Source organism: Prionailurus bengalensis, chromosome A2, assembly GCF_016509475.1.
Source record: "Prionailurus bengalensis isolate Pbe53 chromosome A2, Fcat_Pben_1.1_paternal_pri, whole genome shotgun sequence".
Lineage (NCBI taxonomy): Eukaryota > Metazoa > Chordata > Mammalia > Carnivora > Felidae > Prionailurus > Prionailurus bengalensis.
In genome coordinates, this window is record NC_057348.1 from 163,409,910 (window position 1) to 163,430,200 (window position 20,291).

Here is a 20,291-nt window from a genome sequence, read left to right on the forward strand (position 1 = left end):
TGACATGGGACGCTGTTGGAGGTCAACCAGAATGCCGTGGTCTGCCTCCCATCCTGAAGGACTGGCCTGGTGGCTCTGTGAAGTGCTTAGAGGGTAAAGTGAAGGAACCAGCTGTCTCATCTAAGCAAGAGACACCGCGGCTCAGACCACAACGGGGGAGGCGGGGTAGTGAGAAGTAGCAGCTTCCGATTCTGTATTTTGAAGACAGAATCCCCAGAATTTGCTGAGAGATGGGGCATAGGGTCTGAGAGAAAGAAACGGGTGACATATGGCTGTGACAGTTTGGGCCCAAGCAAGTGGAATGATCCTATTTCCTAGCAAGGGAGAGGCTGGGGGGACAGGGAGTCTCCTTTTGGCTGCAGTAAGTCCGAGGTTCCTGTGGGACACTGGAGGGAAAATGCCAGAGCCACGGGGAGACATCTGGCCGGAGACATCCTCCCGTCGGGCATTTCAGGCTGGAAGCGGAAGAGATCCGGGCATGAGTGTAGACAGTAAAGAGGTCAGGGTCGCTCCCCCATGACCCTCTGCCGGTTAGAAGTTAGGGACATGAGCCTCCATGAACGACGGAGAACTGAGAGAAAGAGGATCTGGCGGCCAGGAGACAGAAGGGCGTCAGGGAAGGTGCACTGTAAGCGACAGGACCAGGAGGTGACCATGGGGTTCGGCCACCGCAGCCCATAGCAGCGGCCTCCTGGGGAGGGCTCATGGGAGACAGGGTCGTGGCCGTGGCTCATGCTGCACAGCTAGGTCCAGGAGCTCCACACTGAACCGGGAGCAGAGAGGGGTGGTGCGGAGAGCAGTGTGGGTCAGGACAGGTTGGATTTTTTTTTTTTTAATGTTTGTTTGTTTATTTATTGAGAGGGGGGAGGGGCAGAGAGGGGGAGAGAGGATCCCAAGCAGGCTCCGCGCTGGCAGCGCAGGAGAGGCGGGTGTTTAAGGAGCAGGATGTTCCAGCAAGATGGAGTGCTTAATCCCTGGTGCGGAAGAGAAGGAAAACGGTGGGAGCGGATCGCTGAAGCAGGGAAGCGGGGGGAGGTGTGCCAGCCGAGCGCTCAGCCTACGTGGGCTGGGGGACGGTCCCTTGTGGGACGGGGAACGGGCTGCATGGAGAAAGGGGCAGGGAGCTGGGGGTGGGTGGCGGGTCTGGTTTCTTCAGGAACAGGACGCGGTGGCGCCCCGGATGTAGGAGGAGTCGGGGCGTTGAGGACAGAGGGGCCGCGGGGGACCTCCCGCTAATGACGGAAATGCAGGCTGCCTCCGGGGCTGCAAGGCCCCGTGCGCACGTCATGTCCCACACTACGGTGTCGCGAGGGACACACGCTCAGACGCACCGTTGCTGGAGCCAAGCCCGCGTGCACCGTCCCCGCAGTAGGCCGGCAGTCTGTCCCTAGATGGATGGCGGGGACTCCCGCCAACCGAGGGCCCGTCCCGTTGGGCTCACCGACAGAGTGAGTAGCTTTTCCTGCCTCTTGATGTTTGCTAATCTGTTAGGTGAAAGCAGCGCCTCGCACGTTCAGCGCTTCGTTGTCTCGTTCGCGCATTGGTATTTCCTGTCAGTTACCTTCCGGTGAACCATCTGTGCGTTCGGCCCTTTCTCTGCTGGCCGTAGGCTTTCTCTTATCTGCGGACAGGGGCTCTTTGTATACTGACAAAATTAGCCCCTCGTCGGGGCGGTGGGTTGGAAGTATTTCTTCCCAGTCTGTCTCTTGCCTTCCCTTATCTTGCTTTTTTTTTTTTCCATGCAGGATTTTCCTCCTTTCCTGTGGTTTGTTTTATTGATTTATTTTTATGGCTGCTGAGGTTTTCTGTCACGTACAGAGAAGTGCGGTGGGCAGGGCATGGGCTCTGGACTCAGACCTGCCCTTGCCACTCCCGGGCGGTGCACGTTGCATAACCACTTGGTCAACGCGGGGTAAGAATGCCTGGGGGGTGGGGAGGTGTATAAGCACCTGCCTGTGGCCCTCAGGCACGGGGCTTCTTCCCCCGGGCTCTGCCTGGGCAGTTTGCAGTAGGCCGTGTGCACCTGTAAAGCTTGAGACCTGCGGGTCTGGCCCTTCCTCTGATCCTTCTCCTGGAAAGTATTTTGGGAACCAGAGACACAAGGAGCTGTACATTTGGCTCTGTCTTTCGGGCCATCGAAGATGCAGGCATCGTGCCTGCCTGTCCCGCACCAGAACGTGTGTGTGGCCATGGAGGACGCCCTCCGGGGACAGCCCGTGCCCCGGGATCACCAGGAAGGAGAGCGTGGCCGCTTCCCACGGAGCTGGCCGCTGAGGCGACCCGCCGGCTGTGTGGGCTGAAAGCCTGTCTGAGTCCCAGTGACACGGGGAATGTGGGGGAGGGGATGCCAACACACGTCCCCTTTCCATCTTACCAACGTGACATCCGCACCCAAGCGTCCCTGAAGAGAGGTTATGCTGTATGGGATGCAAATGTGAGTTTAGGGTTTTTGACTTTCTATGTCTTTCCGGAGCAACTTTTACGTTATTGGACAACAGAGGAATGAGTCAGAGGCTTGGAAACGGGAAACTACATAAGGCCCAAGTGGAAAGAGGAATTTTTATTAAGGCAGAAGTTGGATTGTGTGGGATTTTAGAAAGCGTGGTGGGCTTTGGACCGGGACCCCAGAGGGAGAGGGGCCATAGAGTTATTTGTGGTAGCGTTCCAAGAAGGAGGGCACGAGACCCCACAGAGAAAGCTGCTTCTATCGAGAACTATTCCAACTAGAGCTGTGCTGAACCCGTCAGAGAGGATTCTATACTGCTAGGGCCGGGACTGAGTGTGGCTAGCCAACGTGGGGAGTTGATAGTCTGAAACACAAAAAAGACACGTGTTAGGATCCCCAGAGAGAAATTCCTGTTTGGTCTTAAAACCAGGAACAGTGGTCTTTCTCCCAAATTCTCTTGGTTTGTTTGTTCCTTGTGGGTACCGGAACTGACCCTCGTGTCTTTCACGGGTGGCCAGAGCACAGAGCATCAAAGGCATCACCCACCCACATGTGTGGAGTTCATTCTTTGCTATATCTTCCTCTTTGGGGGAACTTGGCTCCCCTGTTGGCAGGGGCTGCCCTTCCGAGGCAGTGTACTGGTCCCTGCCCACCAGCTCAGCCAATCACAACCAGCCTCCCTTGGGGCGTTGGTCCTGGGGAGCCAATCAGAGCCCTTCCCTGGGATTCTAACTGGAGCTGACCAAGCCCTCTCCCTCCCCACCCCAGTGCTAAAAGGCTTCCACCTGGAGCTGTGCCCACTCAGGGGACAGTAGCCTGAGGGACTGAGTACAGCTCTCAAGGAGAATTAGGGAAGGGAGGACATGGAACCCTTAGTCCCCCTCACTCCAAGACCATTTCTTCCTCTCCCTCTCCCACTGAGCCAACAACATTCCCATCTTTGCTTAAGATAGAGTTGGATTCCTGTCTCTTGTAAGACAACGTGTTAACTAATGAACTTCTCTCTTTTAATTAACCTAATCTTGTTATTCTTTCCAGAGCAGGGTGGGGAGGAAAAGACAAAGGCAGGAAGGGAGGAGAGAAGCAAAGAAGGAAGGGAAGGCTGTGTAAGCAGAGTTTGTAGCTGATAAAAGTGCCTGTTTTCTAGCTGTTACAGCCTGAACCCCTTTGCCCCTTAGTCAACCTCTTTGCTGTGGTCAGGTAGCCCTGACCCTCATGACCAGCAGCCTCCCAGAGGACCTACAGGACCATGGCATTTATTCCCAAGCCCGTTCTGAATATCTGTGGGAATGGGAGGTTCCGATGAGGTAAGACCCACCCTCCATGTGGGTGGGCATCCTCCTGACTCCACGCGGTGTTTGTGGGGTGCGAGGGCTGTTTTCAGAGGCTCAACTCAAGCAGAGGCATCGGATATTCTTGTCCCTCTGGGGATTCGGACGAGTGTCTCTGATGGGATTGGAGTGCATAAATCTTCTCCCATAGGAAAAGAACTTTGCCCTTTGTAATTGAAGAAAGCCTGCTTAAGCTTACTAATGACTGGGATTATCAAGGTCCATTGGTAATTTTTCAAGTTACCTGAGCAAGAAAAAAACAGTGATTACAGAAGCCCGGACCCAGCATCATCAAGCGCACGTGGGTCATTTGCTTTGACAGGCGTAATTCGGTCCTTTTTATTCCTGGTCACACTCCCATGGCGCTGTCACCAGATACCCCCGGGCTAGGAGGTGGGCTGCTCGTTCAGCGAAGGAAAGGTTGTTGGCTTGATAGAAATGGTCAGATTTCTGATTCAGAGAATTACCAAGATCTGATGGAAAAGAGGCCACTTTCCTTTTGGTTTATTTTTCCTCAAATTTTTTTTTTTAATCCTAGCATCTCTTTGTGTTTTTTTAAATTTTTTTTTTTCAACGTTTTTATTTATTTTTGGGACAGAGAGAGACAGAGCATGAACGGGGGAGGGGCAGAGAGAGAGGGAGACACAGAATCGGAAACAGGCTCCAGGCTCCGAGCTCTCAGCCCAAAGCCTGACGCGGGGCTCGAACTCACGGACCGCGAGATCGTGACCTGGCTGAAGTCGGACGCTTAACCGACTGCGCCACCCAGGCGCCCCTCTCTTTGTGTTTTTAAATCCAGATGCACAAAGTGGCTACTCGTCGGGCGACCAGAGATCACAAAATGCCCTGCCTCATATTCTTCCTCTGTTCCGCTTTCACGGAGAGCAAGCCCGCAAAAAAACAGCGTTGGAATAGCCCGTTGGGAAGATCTGCATCTGTTCTCGCGATGTTCCTATTGCTCGAGATATTTTGGAACTCCTTCTAAACGTTTTTGAAAGTTGAGGGCCCCTTGCGAGCTGTGAAGAGCAGAATTACCGATGTCACCACGGAATATTTGTGCAAGTACCGAGCAAAACCGTCCGCACCGAAGAGGCACATAAAAGATCCCGTGAAAACGTTTGTTTGCCGACGGCAGGGTGAAATTCCCACATCAGCCTCTGTCCACATCTCACCCGCCAGTCGGTGTGGCTCTGATTGACCCTGGTTAATGAAAACTGGGGTCAGTTTCAGGCTGAATTGCTTGCGCCCCAGGGATTGCCCAGTGCATCTCTCTCTCCCTTTTTAAACAAAGAACCAGTAACTTCAGAGGCTCCCATTTGCTGGCATATCTGTATCAGTTCGGATCCTTGGGGAGGTGGATGCCAAGACAGAACTAGACATGGAAGACGTTGAACGGGGGGCAATGTCTGTGCAGGATCGGGCGGGAGTGAGCAGGAGTGGGTGGGGAGAGCCTCCGACCACAGCCCAGGTCGGACACCTGGGGAAGGAGAGCGGAAGGTGGGGGGGGGGCGGAGGAAGAGACTCGGATCAGCACGGTTCACACCCAGACCACGCGGCCTTGCCACACACAAGTCGCCCGTCAGAGGAAAGGCGGGGACAGCCCGCTAGAGGACCCCACGTGTTCTGTCGTTGCCTGGGGATGGCCGCAGGGGCGTGGCCTCGGTGCAGGTGCACTGGGGAAGCCTAGTCGGAGGCTCTGGGGCTGTCAGTCAAGGCCGTCCTCGGGAAGGACGGTCGGGTGCCACCTCCGTGACTACCGCATCCCTCCTTGTGACACACAGAAGCACGTTTCTGTGCGCGTGTAGGGAGCGGCGCCCCTGTGGTTTCTGGGGCCTCCCCTCTCACCTTTGGGGAGACTTGGGAGAAGAAGGGTGGGATTAACCGTGAGCCACCACTGCTACCTCTGGTCTTGGGGCCACGTGGGTGCCCATCCCGCCCCCTCCCCCACAGGATCCAGTCTAAACGGCCTCCCTGGTAATGTGACCCAAACCTTGTCCTGAAGGCTCTGAGTCCTTTACGATCAGACCCTTCTCAGGCAGGGTCGCAGGGCCCAAAGTCACGCTGGGCAAGCATGAGGAAGGAGCCACATGGATCCCTGGCTTCCACGTGTCTCCCCCCCCCCCCACCCATTGTTTGAAAGCATCTTATCTCCCACTGCTGGTCAAGGTTAACTTACCCACCAAGAGGGTGACTTCCTTCTTCACCCACTGGGCCCTGGACAGGAGCCAAAAGCGTCCTGGTGAGAGCTGTAGCTTGTAGTTGAATGGGACCCTGCCTGTGTCCCCTGACAAGAGTGTGTCCCCTATTGGGACCCAGACTTTGAGCTCTACAGAGTCCAGAGTCGTGGGGACAGGAAGCACGGGTCATGGAGCAATGGTAAGGAGGCTACTTGGGCTTCCACGCTGTGGCCCATGTGCCCACGTGTTCTAACTCTGGGAGACACAGTGCCACCAAGAGGCCTCTGAATAATGCACACACAGCACGTGTGGGGTGCTCCTTCCCAGCCCCGTGTGCTGTCACCTCCGAGCTCCAGGGACACCTTCAGTCTGCTACTCCAGCTCTCTGTGGGGCTGGCTGCTTCTGGATACAATAGTGCGTCCTACAGTCATGGCCGCACCCCTGCACCTGCTTAGCTGTAAAGTGAGCCCTCTGATGGCTGCTATGTCATGTGGAATCCATGCCTGACCAGGTGTCCCATAAGCCCCCAGACGGTGCTGATGGCTGAGGTTCTGTGGGCAGGAAAGACAAAGCCACGCCCAGAATAGGTATCTGTCCACGTGAGGATGAACCACTGGCCGTTTCGAGGTGTAAGGGGCTTAACATGGCCGCCTTGCCACGGAGCAGATGGTCTCCTCCAGGAAGAGCGCCATATTGGGGTCAGCCTTGTTCTCGGCTGCTGACTGGTTGGAAATTCAGAGGTGGCAGTGGCTAGATCGTCCTCGATAAGTGGCAGTCCGTCCTGTCAGACCCACACACAGCCTCCTTCTCTGCCACTCATGTACCCATCTTGCCAGTCCCAAGGTGCCTGGTGACAAAGGCTAGCTGCCATCGGCCAGCGAGTCATTTTGCGCGCTTGGCCGTTCAGCGCCTTTTGCGCGGTGGGTGGCCTCTGGTCTGGTGGGGCCATAACATGTGATTCCGACACCTTTACACCTCGCGTACACCATTCCCGTATGTCCTTCCACACGCCTCTACCCAGGCCTTTCTGTCCCTGACCCTGCAGACCCCTAACCGGCCAGCCGGACCACTGGCCGCTGTCCAGGCGCCTGTGCGTATCCTCACCTCGGTCTCCTTCTCCGGCCACACGCGTGGATGAACAGCTGTACTGGTCACAGCCCTGCCCACTGGGAAGAGCTGTCTCCTGGGACATTCAGGGCTGTCCTGGGTCATGACGGTCACGCGACAGCTAAACACGTTCAGATTACTCAGATGGCCATCTGTCGAGGCAGCTTGGATTTTTCTATCTGCCACTCACACGGGTCAGACAGGATGCTCCGCTACCCACATGGCCATAGGAGTCAGCTGGGGAAGGGGCGCTGGTGGAGTCTTACGGTTTGCTCAGCCTCTGTCCCAAATGCACCACCTCCCTCTCGTAACGGACCGCTGCTGGTGTGTTCAACTTCGTGACTCGGTGGGTCCCACAGGACCTAGATCGCAAGGAGGCAGCTCCAAGTGTGTGGACGGTCCGTGCTCCAAGGTCAAGTGTCCCCTCTCCCAGCAACATGTTTCTCAAAAGGAGCATAGTTCTCTGCCGTAGTTGGCATGGCCTTGCTTGCATTGGGGTTCTCCCCTGGCTGGTCATGACCTCCGTGGTACCTCTCCTCCCATCGGTGACGTCACCAACACTGCCGCGGATTCTCAGGGAGGAGCCCCACGCGGCCACCCGGATGGCTGCCGCGACATCAGCCCCCTCCCACACTTCCAGCCCCACCTGCCTGAGCTCTCCCCCGGCCCCATGCACCAGTTCTACCCGGCAGAATTTCCCCCAAGAGGTGGGCAGACCTGCCTCTGAGGCCCATAAGCACGCCATGTGGGTTGAGTTGTGTCCCCCAGAGAGAGATGCTGAAGCCACATGCCTGGCACCTGTGATTGTGACCGTCTCTGGAAATAGGGTCTTTGGTTCCTTAAGGTGAGGTCATGAAGGGAACCCCTAATCTAGATGACTGGGTCCTTAGGAGAAGAGAGGGGCCACAGAGACAGACGCACAGAGAGGAAAACACCATGAAGACGTGCACTCAAGCAGGAGGCCGCATCAGGTGGGGTCAGGGGTTGGAAGGATGCATCTAGAAGCCAAAGAACTCCAAGGACATCCAGCAGCACCAGAATCTGAGCCGGAGGCACAGAGCGCACCTGCCCCCCACCCCCCAGAGCTTCGTGCGCTCTGCTGATGGCCCCGTTGACACCCCGATCTCGCACTTGTAGCATCCAGAACTGCAAGAGAGTAAGTTTCTGTTACGAGCCACCCCGTCTGTGACTCTTTGTTACGGCCGCGGTAGAAACTAACACACAGGCACGTGGACACACACACACACACACACACACACACGCACCTTTCTCTGCTGCCCTCCGTACTTTTGTCCTGGCTTCTCTCCTGCCTGGAGTGCCCCTCCTTCTCTCCTCCACTCACTCACAGCTCCCCTTGTCCCCGTCAGGGCACCTAAATCTTCCCTCGGGAGCACCCAGGGACTTGCTCACCTCACCCTCTGTCCCTCTGCGTTCCTAACACGTCTGCGGGCGGCACTGAACCCCTGAGCGCTTAATTATAAATGCCTTGCTTGATCTATTTTTATTTCTCACCTTGTTCCCTAAAAGGATCTCGGGCAGCTTCTGCTTCCTATAGCTCGAAGGCTATCTCTACCGTATTTTTGAAGACCGACCCTTTTGTTTTTAGAACCAAGTAGTGTCTGACCTCACATCTCAGCGTCTACACAGGGCAAGGCTCTACCTGAGGTCTGGAGGGCCTGCGGGAGAGGTGACCAGACCACATGGGTGCAGCGCTCTGGGACCCAGCCATGCCCGTCTTCTGACTCTCGATGGACGGCTCCTGTGTTCGGATCGGTCTCTGAGACTCTGACGCCCTGTGCTTGGACCAGCCGTGCCATCTGTTGGGGATTTGGGCAGGGCCCCCATATTTGAACCCACCCAAGCCTCAGAGTCCCTGGGTGCTTGAATAGCTCTCGGAAGGAAAAAAAAAAAAAATTAAATTCCAGATCTTGCCACGTGAGTTAGTGCACAGCAAGGGGACAAGACAACCCATTCCAAATGTAAATCAAAGTCAATTTGTAGCGACAGCCACATTTAGCACCCATAAGCTCCCATTTTAATCAAGGCGGAAAGCGGTTCGTCTGCAATCAAGGCCCGAGAATAAGCACCATCTCAAGACACGTCCTTGTCATCTGGCAGAGTGGCTTTGGGCGCCAGCCCAGCTGTGTTCTCGGTGGCTCCCGTAACAGCAGTTCGCAGCCCATGAAGCCCTCTCGAAATACGAATGTGCTCATCATCACCGTGCGTCCTGGGTGTCGGAGAAGCCTGTGCAACTGAAGGACCCAGGTTCCTTCACGAGGACATCATCCTTTGCTGTGCCTGCTGGGATGGGCATCTCAGAGACCCACGGGCAGGAAGCAAAGTCAGCAGGAGCAGAGCAGAGGACGTGGGGCTCGGCCCCCGCGTGATCCTTCCGATTACAGAATCTGCAGTGACATCACAGCCCCGATTGAATGGGGCCAGGCCGGCCCCTCCCTGTACCATCCTGTCGTCTCGTCACCCGGGAAAGGGGGCTCTGGGGCTCGTCACGAAGGACAGTTGTCCACCTCAGACAATCCTGGAGTTTTGCTGGTAGGGGCCCTGATACCCAGTCTTCCCGCCTTGTCGCTATGAGGGTGGCTGGATGCCCCCGTCCCATGACGCCACTGCTAACTAGCCCAGGGACAGGAAGCCCCCCCCCCCACCCTTTTCACCATCACTGGGCCTTCTGCAGGGAGCAAACCCACCCAGGCTCTCGGCTCTCACCAGTGACCGCCTCCCACCCAGCCCAGAGGAAGCTGGGTCTTGAAGAGCCAACGGGCATGCCATTTTCCGAAAACACGGAGGAAAACACCCCACAGTTCATCTAGACAAATATATGCCTGCAAAGTTAGCAATGCCGTCTTCGGGAAGGTGGGTACACTCCCCCGACCTCAGGAAGTGCAGAGATGGGAGTGCACGGCTGTCCACGGTGCCGGGGTCTCTGGTAGAGCCCCCCAGCTTGGTCGTCCGGTCACGTTTCTTATTCTTATTTTAGTGACTCTGTTCTGTTGTGCCTCTTACTGTCCGCGATCTCAGATGTTTTTCTGCTAAGCAGAGGAAGCACAAATGGCCCGTTTTATTTATAACTCTGCAGTGAAGCTCGGAATCAGAGTGTGTACGTTGGGGGCGGCGGGGGGGACCGGAGAGGGGAAGGTACTGGTGAAACAGGCCGATGTCTGCGTCTGGTTTTTGCCTCCTTCTTGGTGTCGATGACCTTGCAGCTTATACCAGACCAACGCTCTGGAAGTAGTTAATTGTCCGGCCAAAGGCGTGTACGGGCCACGTTCCCTGGAGTATGTGAAGAAGCGAGGAGGGGCACGGAAGATGAGAGAGGGGCTCTTTCGGTGGGCGCAGCCAGTCCCCAACTAATCAGGAATTATAACAGGAGCTGACACTATGTGCCCACGGTGGGACAGCTGTTGTCCTGGTGCTCTCAGCCCACCTGTGGCCTTCCCCACGCTCTTCGGTGGAGGGCACTGTCACTGCGTCACAGACGAAGGTGCTGGGGCACTGAAGAGCTCGGTCAAGAGCATGCAGCAGCGGAGGGCGGAGTTCAACTGGACCGAACAGCAAGCACTTCGAGCGGGTCTGCGGGCCCCAAGGCAGAGGCCCAGGGCCGTGGGGCTGCAGGTGGCCAGGCTGCCTGGTCTCACTCTGAGTTGCTGGCCTCAAGCCTGGGGACGCTGTACTGCCTGGGACCACAGGAGACCCCCCCCCCCCACCAGGCTCCTTTCCCTTCCCGCTCCCCTCCAGGACCATTTCAGACTGTCCCCTCCAGCGGGTAACCTTTCTTCCCATTCCTCTGACAAAGGGACAGTCAGACGGGAACTTCTGCCAGGCCCCCTCCCCCACGGGCCCCTTCCAGCGGCGACGCCCACAGATGACATTTCTTGTCGCTGGAAACCGCCCCTCGGCTCTCCCCGGAGCCATCGTTCCCCGTCTTCCCCTGCTGCTCAGTGTGTCTTTCCCTCCCTCGGTGGTTCTTCCTCTTGGCTACACGATGGAATCACCTGGTGACACTTAAAACCGAAAGAATGGGGGCCTCGTCCCCAGAGACTGACTCAAGTAGCCCGGAGTTCTCCCCAGGCATCCGGAGACGTGAAACTGACTCTGCCAAGAAGCACCGGCAGCCAAGAGCGAGCTTTCCTGCGGCTGCCCCCAGCCAGCAGCTCTGCTCTTCCCACCCACACCCCTGCAGCGGCTGCCCCCCACCCTGCTCTGCCCCGCTCTACAACCACCCCCTGGCAAAAGCCATCCAGCCCTTTCTCTCCAGACCACGGAAGGGCCGGGGCCACCTCACCGCGGACCCTGCTGGACAGTCGCCCTCCCCCCCCCCCCCAATCTTCCAGTAGCAGCGAGCAGCTGGTCTCTCCCTCTTTCTCGAAGCACTTCCTTCCCTGGCTCTCCTCGCCCGTCTGCCTCGCCGGCTGTTGCTGGTTCCTCTTGATCTCCTCTGGTCGGTGGCCCAGGGCTCCGTGCGGGGACCTGTTCTCTGCCCCGGGTGCACTCACCCCCTTGCCGTGCTCACTCGGCCTGCAGGCGTTGTAAGTCATCTCCTCACGGAGATGGGATCTCTGGTCTGGACCTCTCTCTAGAACGCCAGCCCGGTGTCTCCAGACGCCCACCCGACACCTCCGTGGGGGTGTCTCTGTAACATCTCAAACTGAACACACCCCGACCTGGGATCCTGCCCTCCCACCCCACCGCTCCGCGGCCTTGCCAGCCCTTGCAAGCCCCCGGATTGCTTGCCTTCGGCAGGCGTCCTTCCGGTCCCACCAGCAAACCCAGGCGCTCCTGCGTCCGGGTACATCTAGGACCTCTGCTCACCCCTCCCGTCTAGAACCTTTGCCCCCCCACCACTCCCCCATGCCAGGCCGGTCCAAACTGGATCATCTGTCACCTGGTGACTGGTTTCCACTTCCACCCTGCCCCCCACGGTCAATTCTCAAGACCACAGTGAAGGTGACACTTTACCAACATCCCTCCAAAGGCTCTACCTTTCACTCCTGTGAAAGCCCGTGAGCCCGCAATGACCCACAACGTCTCCATTCCATTAGTCCCCTCCTTGTCCCCGCTCCAGCCAGCTGTTCTCCTAGCCGTTGCGCTAACACGCCACACTCCCTCTTACCTCAGGGCCTTGGCAGGGGCTACTCCCTCAGCCTGGAACATTCTTTTCCTAGATATCTGGATGAACTGCTTTCTCCTTTCCTCCAGCTCCCCACTCAAATACTACTTGTCAGTGAGTCCCTCACAGACCACTCTTTTAAAGATTGAAATCCCTTGGGGCGCCTGGGTGGTTCAGTCAGTTAAGCGTCTGACTTCTGCTCAGGTCACGATCTCATGGTTTGTGAGTTCAAGCCCTGCGTCCGGCTCTGTGCTGACGGCTCAGAGCCTGGATCTTGCTTTGGATTCTCTGTCTCTCTCTCTCTCTCTCTCTCTCTCTCTGCCCCTCCCCTCCTGATGCGCTCTCCCTCTCTCAAAAATAAACATTAAAAAATTAAAAAAATAAAAGTACAAATTGAAATCCCCTTCCCCGGCATCTCCCTTCTTTGCTCGTTTATCTCTTTGGCCCAGGTCACCCCCTAATACCTCCTAATGCATAATTTACTTAACATGTTGTGTTTATTGTCTGCTCCCACGTGAGGTTTCAAGCCCCATGAGGGCAGAGATGTTCGTCTGTTTGGCTCAGTGTTCTATAATCTAGTACAGTGCCTGGTGCTCGGTGCATAGTCGCTAGCGTTTGTTGAATGAATAAACGATAAATGTGATGCAGGCCAGGAGCTGTAGGGGGCGGTGAAGGGAAGGGAAGGCTTCATTCGGTTCCACAAGAATCATCACGGATATTTGGTGCTGGGCGCGATGCTCGGGGGAGACTGGCGCTGAGCCTCGGGGGCAGGATCGTCTTTAATCACAGTCATAATAGTCGGGATAAGCACTAGGACTCAGGAAATCCTGGGATCGATTTCCTCGGCGCTCTGCTCTCGGAGCGGGCCACAGCCCTGGAGAGGCCGAACCAGGGGTAGGGTGAGGCGGGGGGGCTGTGAAATCAAGGCGCGGGGGCAGGGACCCAGGCTCAGCCCTCGCTGAGCCGGACCCCCCACAGCCTTCCCAGGGCCCCAGTCGGGAAGACACAGTCGGCCGGAAGTGCTTTGTCGCCGAGGTAGCCGTCCCGAAGGAGATCCTTTGTGGTGGAAGACGCACAGGCTGTGCGGCTCCGTGGTCAGCGACGGGCACTTACTCGCGTCGCCAGTGACGCCGCAATTATGTGTCGCCATGACAACCGCACGGCGCAAGCCGAGCCTCGGCGGATCAGATGCAGACACGCTGTGTGCACTTTTCAACCTCTGCCTGAAACGTGGAGGCCGTGGGTTTTGGTGTCAGGATCCCACGTGGAAAGCCACGCTCCCCCCTTCAGGAAAGGGAGGGCGCGGGGCGGTGCTCACAACAGTCTCTGAAATGCAGCTGTGACCGCACCCCTCCGTGGCCCCCCACGCCTCCTGTCTGCTGGCTCCGCCCCCTCTCGTCTGCACCTGCTTGCTGTGGCCCAACTCACTTAGGATTCTCTGGATGCCCTGGGGAGGAGAACGGTGTATAGACAAGGAGACAGAGGAATGAAACAGCATGGAATGTTCTGGAAACACAGGGCGATGTGAGGGGCAGGTTGGGGGGGGAAGGACTTTGGTGTCCTGCGGGCACTGAGCCGTCCCTGGCTCTGCCCCTCACCGGCGCCGGGCAAGTCCACCTGAGCTCTCCTCACCTCGGTAGGACTGCCATGCAAATCAGTGCTGAGAGCTAGGCGAGGCTGGGACACAGCCGAGGTGGGCCGATGGGGAGGGGTCCTTAGGCTGCACATCAAAGACTTGGAGTTTGGCTGGTGGGGGGCAAGGAGCCAGAGATTTAAAGCAGGGGACCAGTCGGTACTGCTATTCATCCCATTTTACGGACGGCAGAACTAAGGCACAGAGAGGGTCCACAATTTGCTCAAGGTTACACAGCTGGCAGGTGGCAGAACTGAATTCAATCCCAAGCTCTTAACCACTATTCTTCCTCTGGCTAAACAGGAAGAAGAAAGACCTTGGAGACTAAGGCCATGTTAGGGACCGTGGAAGAATTGACTGGGACCCAGAGAAAAGCTGGACGTGGCTTTGCCTCCGGTGTAGCGGCTAAGCTGCTGAGAAAGGAAGAATTGAGGTACTGGCGTGTTCATCAACACGTCTCAACAAGGGTGGACCCCCAGCCCTCTCCGAAGCCTCCGGCACCAGCCCCTGTGCCCGGCGCTTTGCCGTCTGAAGCCCTCCACGCGCCGGGCCAACCTTTCACCTGGGCTTGTGAGCCTGTCATAGGAAGAATGGCTCCACGGCAGCCGATTCCACCCCTCCCGGCAGATCCGGGAAGGAGAGGCCCTCACGCTAGGACTCAGGACTGCTCACTCACACACACACGCAGCAGAGATGCGTGCATAAGAAGGCCGGACGCCTACATGGGGACTCAGGCTGGACGGCGAGCGTGTCCCCAGCAGCCACGCATGACTGCGGTGGTCCTGCATGGGTCAGGGTCCCCTGCACGGATTGCGGCCACGCGGCTGCGGGCGGACGCCCACGAAGCCGGCCCTGCTGCTGCGGCCCTTAGAGCTGGGGCTCCGATGGCCGGAGAGGTGGTTTAAGGCGGTTTTAGCAAAAGCCCCCAGACCAGGGTCATCTCACTGTCGCTTGGCCATCAAAGGAGCGCTATGCAGCGGGAGTGGGTATCCCTTCTTCCAGGGATGCCCCAGAAGGCAGAGAAACACGCTGGACCCCCCGCTTCCTCCCCCTCCCTTCTTTTCTTCCAGCGCATCCATTAGCGGGGTAGAGGTGGGGCGGGGGTTCTTGGGGACCTGGGCCATGTCTTCCCCACAGTGAGGGCAGGCAGGGAGGGCAGATAGACGAGAGAGCAAAGGGTGGTTGACTGTTCCACCTGGAACAGTCTGGGCTATCTGGAATAATCTAACACCAAATACATCGTCCTATTATCCCCGTAAACTATTGAAGGTTTCTGGACGTTTAAATACGGATATGCACCAATATCCGATTTGTCTTCCTGCTACGCAGCATTGCACATTCCACTCGCTCGGTGGGACCCGACCCCAGCGTCTGACGACAGAGTCTTTATCTGAAGAAAATCCAGCATTCTTCCCAGAATCAAAAAAAAAATCCATAGAAAACTGTAATCAAGGGGCGCCTGGGTGGCTCAGTCGGTTAAGCATCCGACTTCAGCCAGGTCACGATCTCGCGGTCCGGGAGTTCGAGCCCCGCGTCAGGCTCTGGGCTGATGGCTCAGAGCCTGGAGCCTGTTTCCGATTCTGTGTCTCCCTCTCTCTCTGCCCCTCCCCCGTTCATGCTCTGTCTCTCTCTGTCTCAAAAATAAATAAAAACGTTAAAAAAAATTAAAAAAAAAAACAAGAAAACTGTAATCAAATGTTATTTCCTTAACATAATAAAAAATACCTCACAGAATCATTGGGACAAGAGAGGTATTCTCATTAAATTCTGAATGGACCGAGAATGATAAATATTGACAAGGAGACAAGAAAGTGTTTGATGATATAACTACCCACCTAGAAAACCAATTAGAATCAACTGGAAAACACTTAGAACTAGTATGGCAATTCCATACGGTGGCTGCCTGGAAAAGAAATACTCCGGGCTTAGTGCTTTTCTGATATAATAACAAAAACCAGCTGGAAAATTAAAGGGAAGAAAGAGGTGACTCATAAAAACCAATGCACAACCTCTTTACCAAGGACAGGACAGACCTCGGCGGGAGACCGGAAGAAAACCCGAGTGAAGGGAGAGGCTGTCACATTCCGGGAAAAGGGGACCGGGGTGGGGGGTGGAGGGCAGTGAAATCAGCACTAATTCCCAAACGACCACGTAAAATGAACAGAATCAAGTCCTATCACTCCCGCCCCCCACCCTCACATACACAGGATTTTAAGATTTGGGATGTGTACCTGTAAAGCTCCTCCAGAAGAATAAATATAAGAGAAAACCTACTCGTGGTTGGGGGGGGGGCGGTAATGAGGAGAGAATTTCTTTAATTGCACATATTACATAGTGTAATCATAAAAAAAAAAAGATGTAGTAAGACAACAGGAAGCCTGCAGATCAGCGAAATCCCTAGTGATCACGTCATATACGATGATTGTAACACTTTGAATCCTGAATGGTTATTGATGTATTTTCTATAATAACGTGGTGGCCGTTACACGGGCTGCTATCGGTAAACTGCTTCCGCGGGCAGGCCCTGCTTTTCCAGTTCCTTCCGCAGCAGGTTGTGGGATCGGGGAGGAAGGAGAGAACGTAAAGCCTCTGGATCCCGGCAAGATGAAATAGACATCCTGGTGGGAACTCAACACTCGTCTCTTCCATTAAAAGTAATCTCTGGAGGTGGGCAGCCACAGAGCAGCAATCGTGTGTGAGCGCATTGCCGTCCACGTTGGCCAGGCTGGTGTCCAGGTCCGCGATGGCCGCTGGGAGCCCTGTTGCCTGGAACATAGCATCCAGCCCAAGGGTCAGGTGCCAAGTGACAAGACCGTTGGGGGAGGAGATGGCTCCTTCAACAACTTCTTCAGTGAGACGAGTACACGTGCGCAGGGCAGCTTTGGTGACCTGGAACCCGGAGCCGTGGCTGAAGTTCACACCGGCAGCCACCATCAGGTCTTCTGCCCTAGAAGCTCCTCACCGGCAAGAAAGATGCCGCTAATAACCATGCCCCAGGGCCCTACACCATTGGCAAGGAGATCATGGGCCTTGTCTTGGACCGAATTCAGAAACTGGCCCGCCAGCGCACGGGTCTTCAGGGCTTCTTGGTTTCCCACAGCTTTGGAGGAGGACCTGTCTCCAGGATCACCTCCCTGCCGGTGCATCGTCTCTCTGTCGATTATGGCGAGAAGCCCGAGCTGGAGCTCTCCACTTAGGCAGCCCCCAAGGTTTCCACGGCTGTAGTTGAGCCCTACAACTGCATCCTCACTACCCACACCGCCCTGGAGCGAGCACTCTGATTGTGCCTTCTTGGTAGACGACGAGGCCATCTATGACATCTGTCGTAGAAACCTCAGTACCGAACACCCAACCTGGGCTACTGACCTGAACAGGTGGATAAGTCAAACTGTGTCCTCCGTCGCTGCTTCCCTCGGATGTGATGGAGCCCTAAGTGTTGATCCGTGAGAATTCCGGACCGAGCTGGTGCCCTACCCCCGCATCCACGTCCCCGTGGCCACCTACGCTCCTGTCATCTCCGCTGAGAGGGCCTGCTGTGAACAGCATCCCGTAGCAGAGATCATCGATGCATCCTTTAAGTCAGCGAACCAGACGGTGAGACGTGACCCTCGCCGTGGCAAATACGTGGCTTGCTGCCCGCCGTACAGTGGTCCTATGCTTCCCAAAGACGTCAGTGCCGCCATTGCCGCCATCAAGACCCAAAGTCCCGTCCAGTTTGGGGACTGGCGCCCGGCTGGCTTCAGAGTTGCCGTCAGTAAGCTGCCTCCCACCGTGCTACCTGCTGGAGACCCGACCAAGGTGCAGCGAGCCGTGTGTATGCTGAGAGCACCACGGCCATCCCCGAGACCTGGGCTCACCTAGACCACAAGTTTGACCCGATGCATGCCAGGCACGCCCTTGTCCACTGGTATGTGGGTAGGGGCACGGAGGAAGAGGCCCGTGAGAACACGGCCGCCCTCGAGAAGGATTCTGAGGAGGTTGGTGTGGGTTCTGTGGCAGGAGAGGGTGAGGAAGGAGGAGAGGAGCACTACAGTTAAAGATGTCACAAAGGTGCTGCTTTTACAGGAAAGCTTATTCTGCTTTAAATATTGAAAAGCTGTGCTCTGATCCGTTCATTTGTATGTAGAAGTGTATACTCTCCTATACAATTGCTGGCCTCTTTTTAAAAACACGATACCTCGGGGCGCCTGGGCGGCTGAGGCGTTTGAGCGTCGGGCTCTTGATTTCGGCTCAGGGCATGCTCTCACGGCTGGAGAGACCGAGCCCCGCGTCGGGCTGTGTGCTGAGCGCACGGAGCCCGCCTGGGATTCTCGCTCTGCCCCTCTCTCTGCCCCTCCCCCACTCTCTCTCTCCCCAAATAAATAAAATACACTTAAGGGAAAAAATGACGCTTTGTTACAGACCCAGGCCGTCTGTTTCTCTGATGGGTTTGAATAAAGTATTCCCTGTCTTCTATGAAGAGAAAAAAAAAAAAGGAAGGACCGCTGGGTAGCCGTTATCGGCTCTTTGTGAACGAACAGCAGACCGCGACCTCGAAGGGTTTGCGTTTTGGTAAAGCCCGAACCTCCAGCGTGAAGGCTCCGTGTTCAAGGACACTTCTGGGGGGAGGGGCTTCACCCCCACGCGCCCCGCCACCTGCTTTGTGCCGCTGTAGGATCCTGCAGACCTTCTCAGGACAAGTTCTACAGCAGCTAGCAAGTGGTACCTGCAAAAAGGCAACAAGCTCAGAAAGAACGTGAAAAACCCATTTCCTGCACATTTCCTGCTGTATCAGCTGTAAGGACTGGACTGTCATTTAGATAATGGCCTTTCACCAATGATTGAGCATTCACCCTTTTGGACTGAATCGGTTATGAAATAACGTAGGGGCTCTTAACCTTGAAAGGCCCACAGAGATACGTGATATGGAGCCAAATACCAAACAATCCGGTTTGGATTTGTTTTTTTTCACAGACAGAGTACGGGAAAGCGGGGGAGGGGCAGAGGGAGACAAAGAATGCCAAGCAGGCTCCGTACTGGGTGCTCGATCTCACGACCCTGGAATCATGACCTGAGCTGAAATCAAGAGTCAGATGCTCAATCGACTGAGCCCCCCCAGGCGCCCCCTAAAGAATCCATTTTAAAACAACTTTCAGGGGGCGCCTGGGGGGCTCAGCCGGTTAAGCGTCCGACTTCGGCTCAGGTCATGATCTCACAGTTCATGCGTTGGAGCCCCCGCGACGGGTTCTGTGCTGACGGGCTCGGAGCCTGGAGCCTGCTTCGGATTCTGTGTCTCTCTATCACTCTGACCCTCCCCAATTGTGCTCTGTCTCTCTCTCTCTCAAAAATAAATACACATTAAAAAAATCAAAAGAATTTTCAGTAGTTGCTCTCTAGAGAAAGTTGGGGCCAGACAGCTTTTTTTTTTTTTTTTTAAATAAGTCTTTGTCCAGGCGAGGATCCGGCTCCTGGAGATCTCCACCCCCTGAGTTTCTGTCCCAAATTCAGCCAGTAAGAGCCACAGGTCATGAGGCCTGACGTCAGGAAATCTTTGTCAAGACCTGAACTCTGATGCAGAAAAATTCAAGTTCAACCTGTCGTAATTGGTCAGCTTATTCCCCATAATATTTAGGAAGTCATCCAACACAAGGTGAGGCTCGGGACTGATCCCACATACCCACTCCTTTACCCCCCTCCTCCAAATTAATACAAGCGGAAAGCAGGTTAATAAAAATCAGCACGCCTGTATGGGTCAGGGTTCCCCAGACTGACTAGATATAGTCAGTCCCCGGACTGATATAGATAGAGGATATAGATATAGAGATAGATATAGATACAGATATAGACATAGGTCTAGGTATAGATTTAGATAAAGGTATAAATATAGATATAAATGATATAGATATAGATATAAGTATAGGTATAGAGATAAAGACATGATGGATAGATAGATAGATATTTTCAGGAATTGTCCCATGTGATGTTAGAGGCTGGCAATTCTGAAATTCAGGCCGGCTGACAGTTAGGACCTCAGACAGTAGTTGGTGCCCCCCCTTGTGTCCAGCACAGCCACCCCAGTACATGGGTAGGGCCTATAAGGTCGTCAGCTGTCCTAGGCACCATCTGAAGGCCCGCTGCCCATCCCCCCACCCCCCCCAAGACATACCCTCGGTGTGTTCCTGGCATTGGCTCTCAGCCCCGCATTCTGGCCGTGAGAGAGGCTCCTGGGACCTCTAACGGGCCACACCGCTGCTCCCCTTTACCCCAAGACCACGACAACTCTGCCCCCATCCCCACATCTCTCTAGCACATTTTGTAGGGGGCTTTCTGAGAGGAAATGTAAGGGGGGGAGGCTGTCTGGACCCTGGTAGTCTCAGCGTGGCTTCCTTCAAAAACAGAGCTCGAGACAAAGAATTTGCATCCAAGTAATTTCTTTGAGAGCCGATCTTTAGAAGCAGGACTGAGAAAACAGGAAGAAGTCCCAGAAAAAGA

General features: G+C 55.5%; 1 pseudogene; it reads left to right on the plus strand.

Moving 5' to 3' along the window:
* The first annotated feature begins 14,791 nt into the window (after positions 1–14,791).
* Positions 14,792–17,857, plus strand: LOC122488364 (annotated as a pseudogene).
* The last annotated feature ends 2,434 nt before the right edge of the window (positions 17,858–20,291 follow it).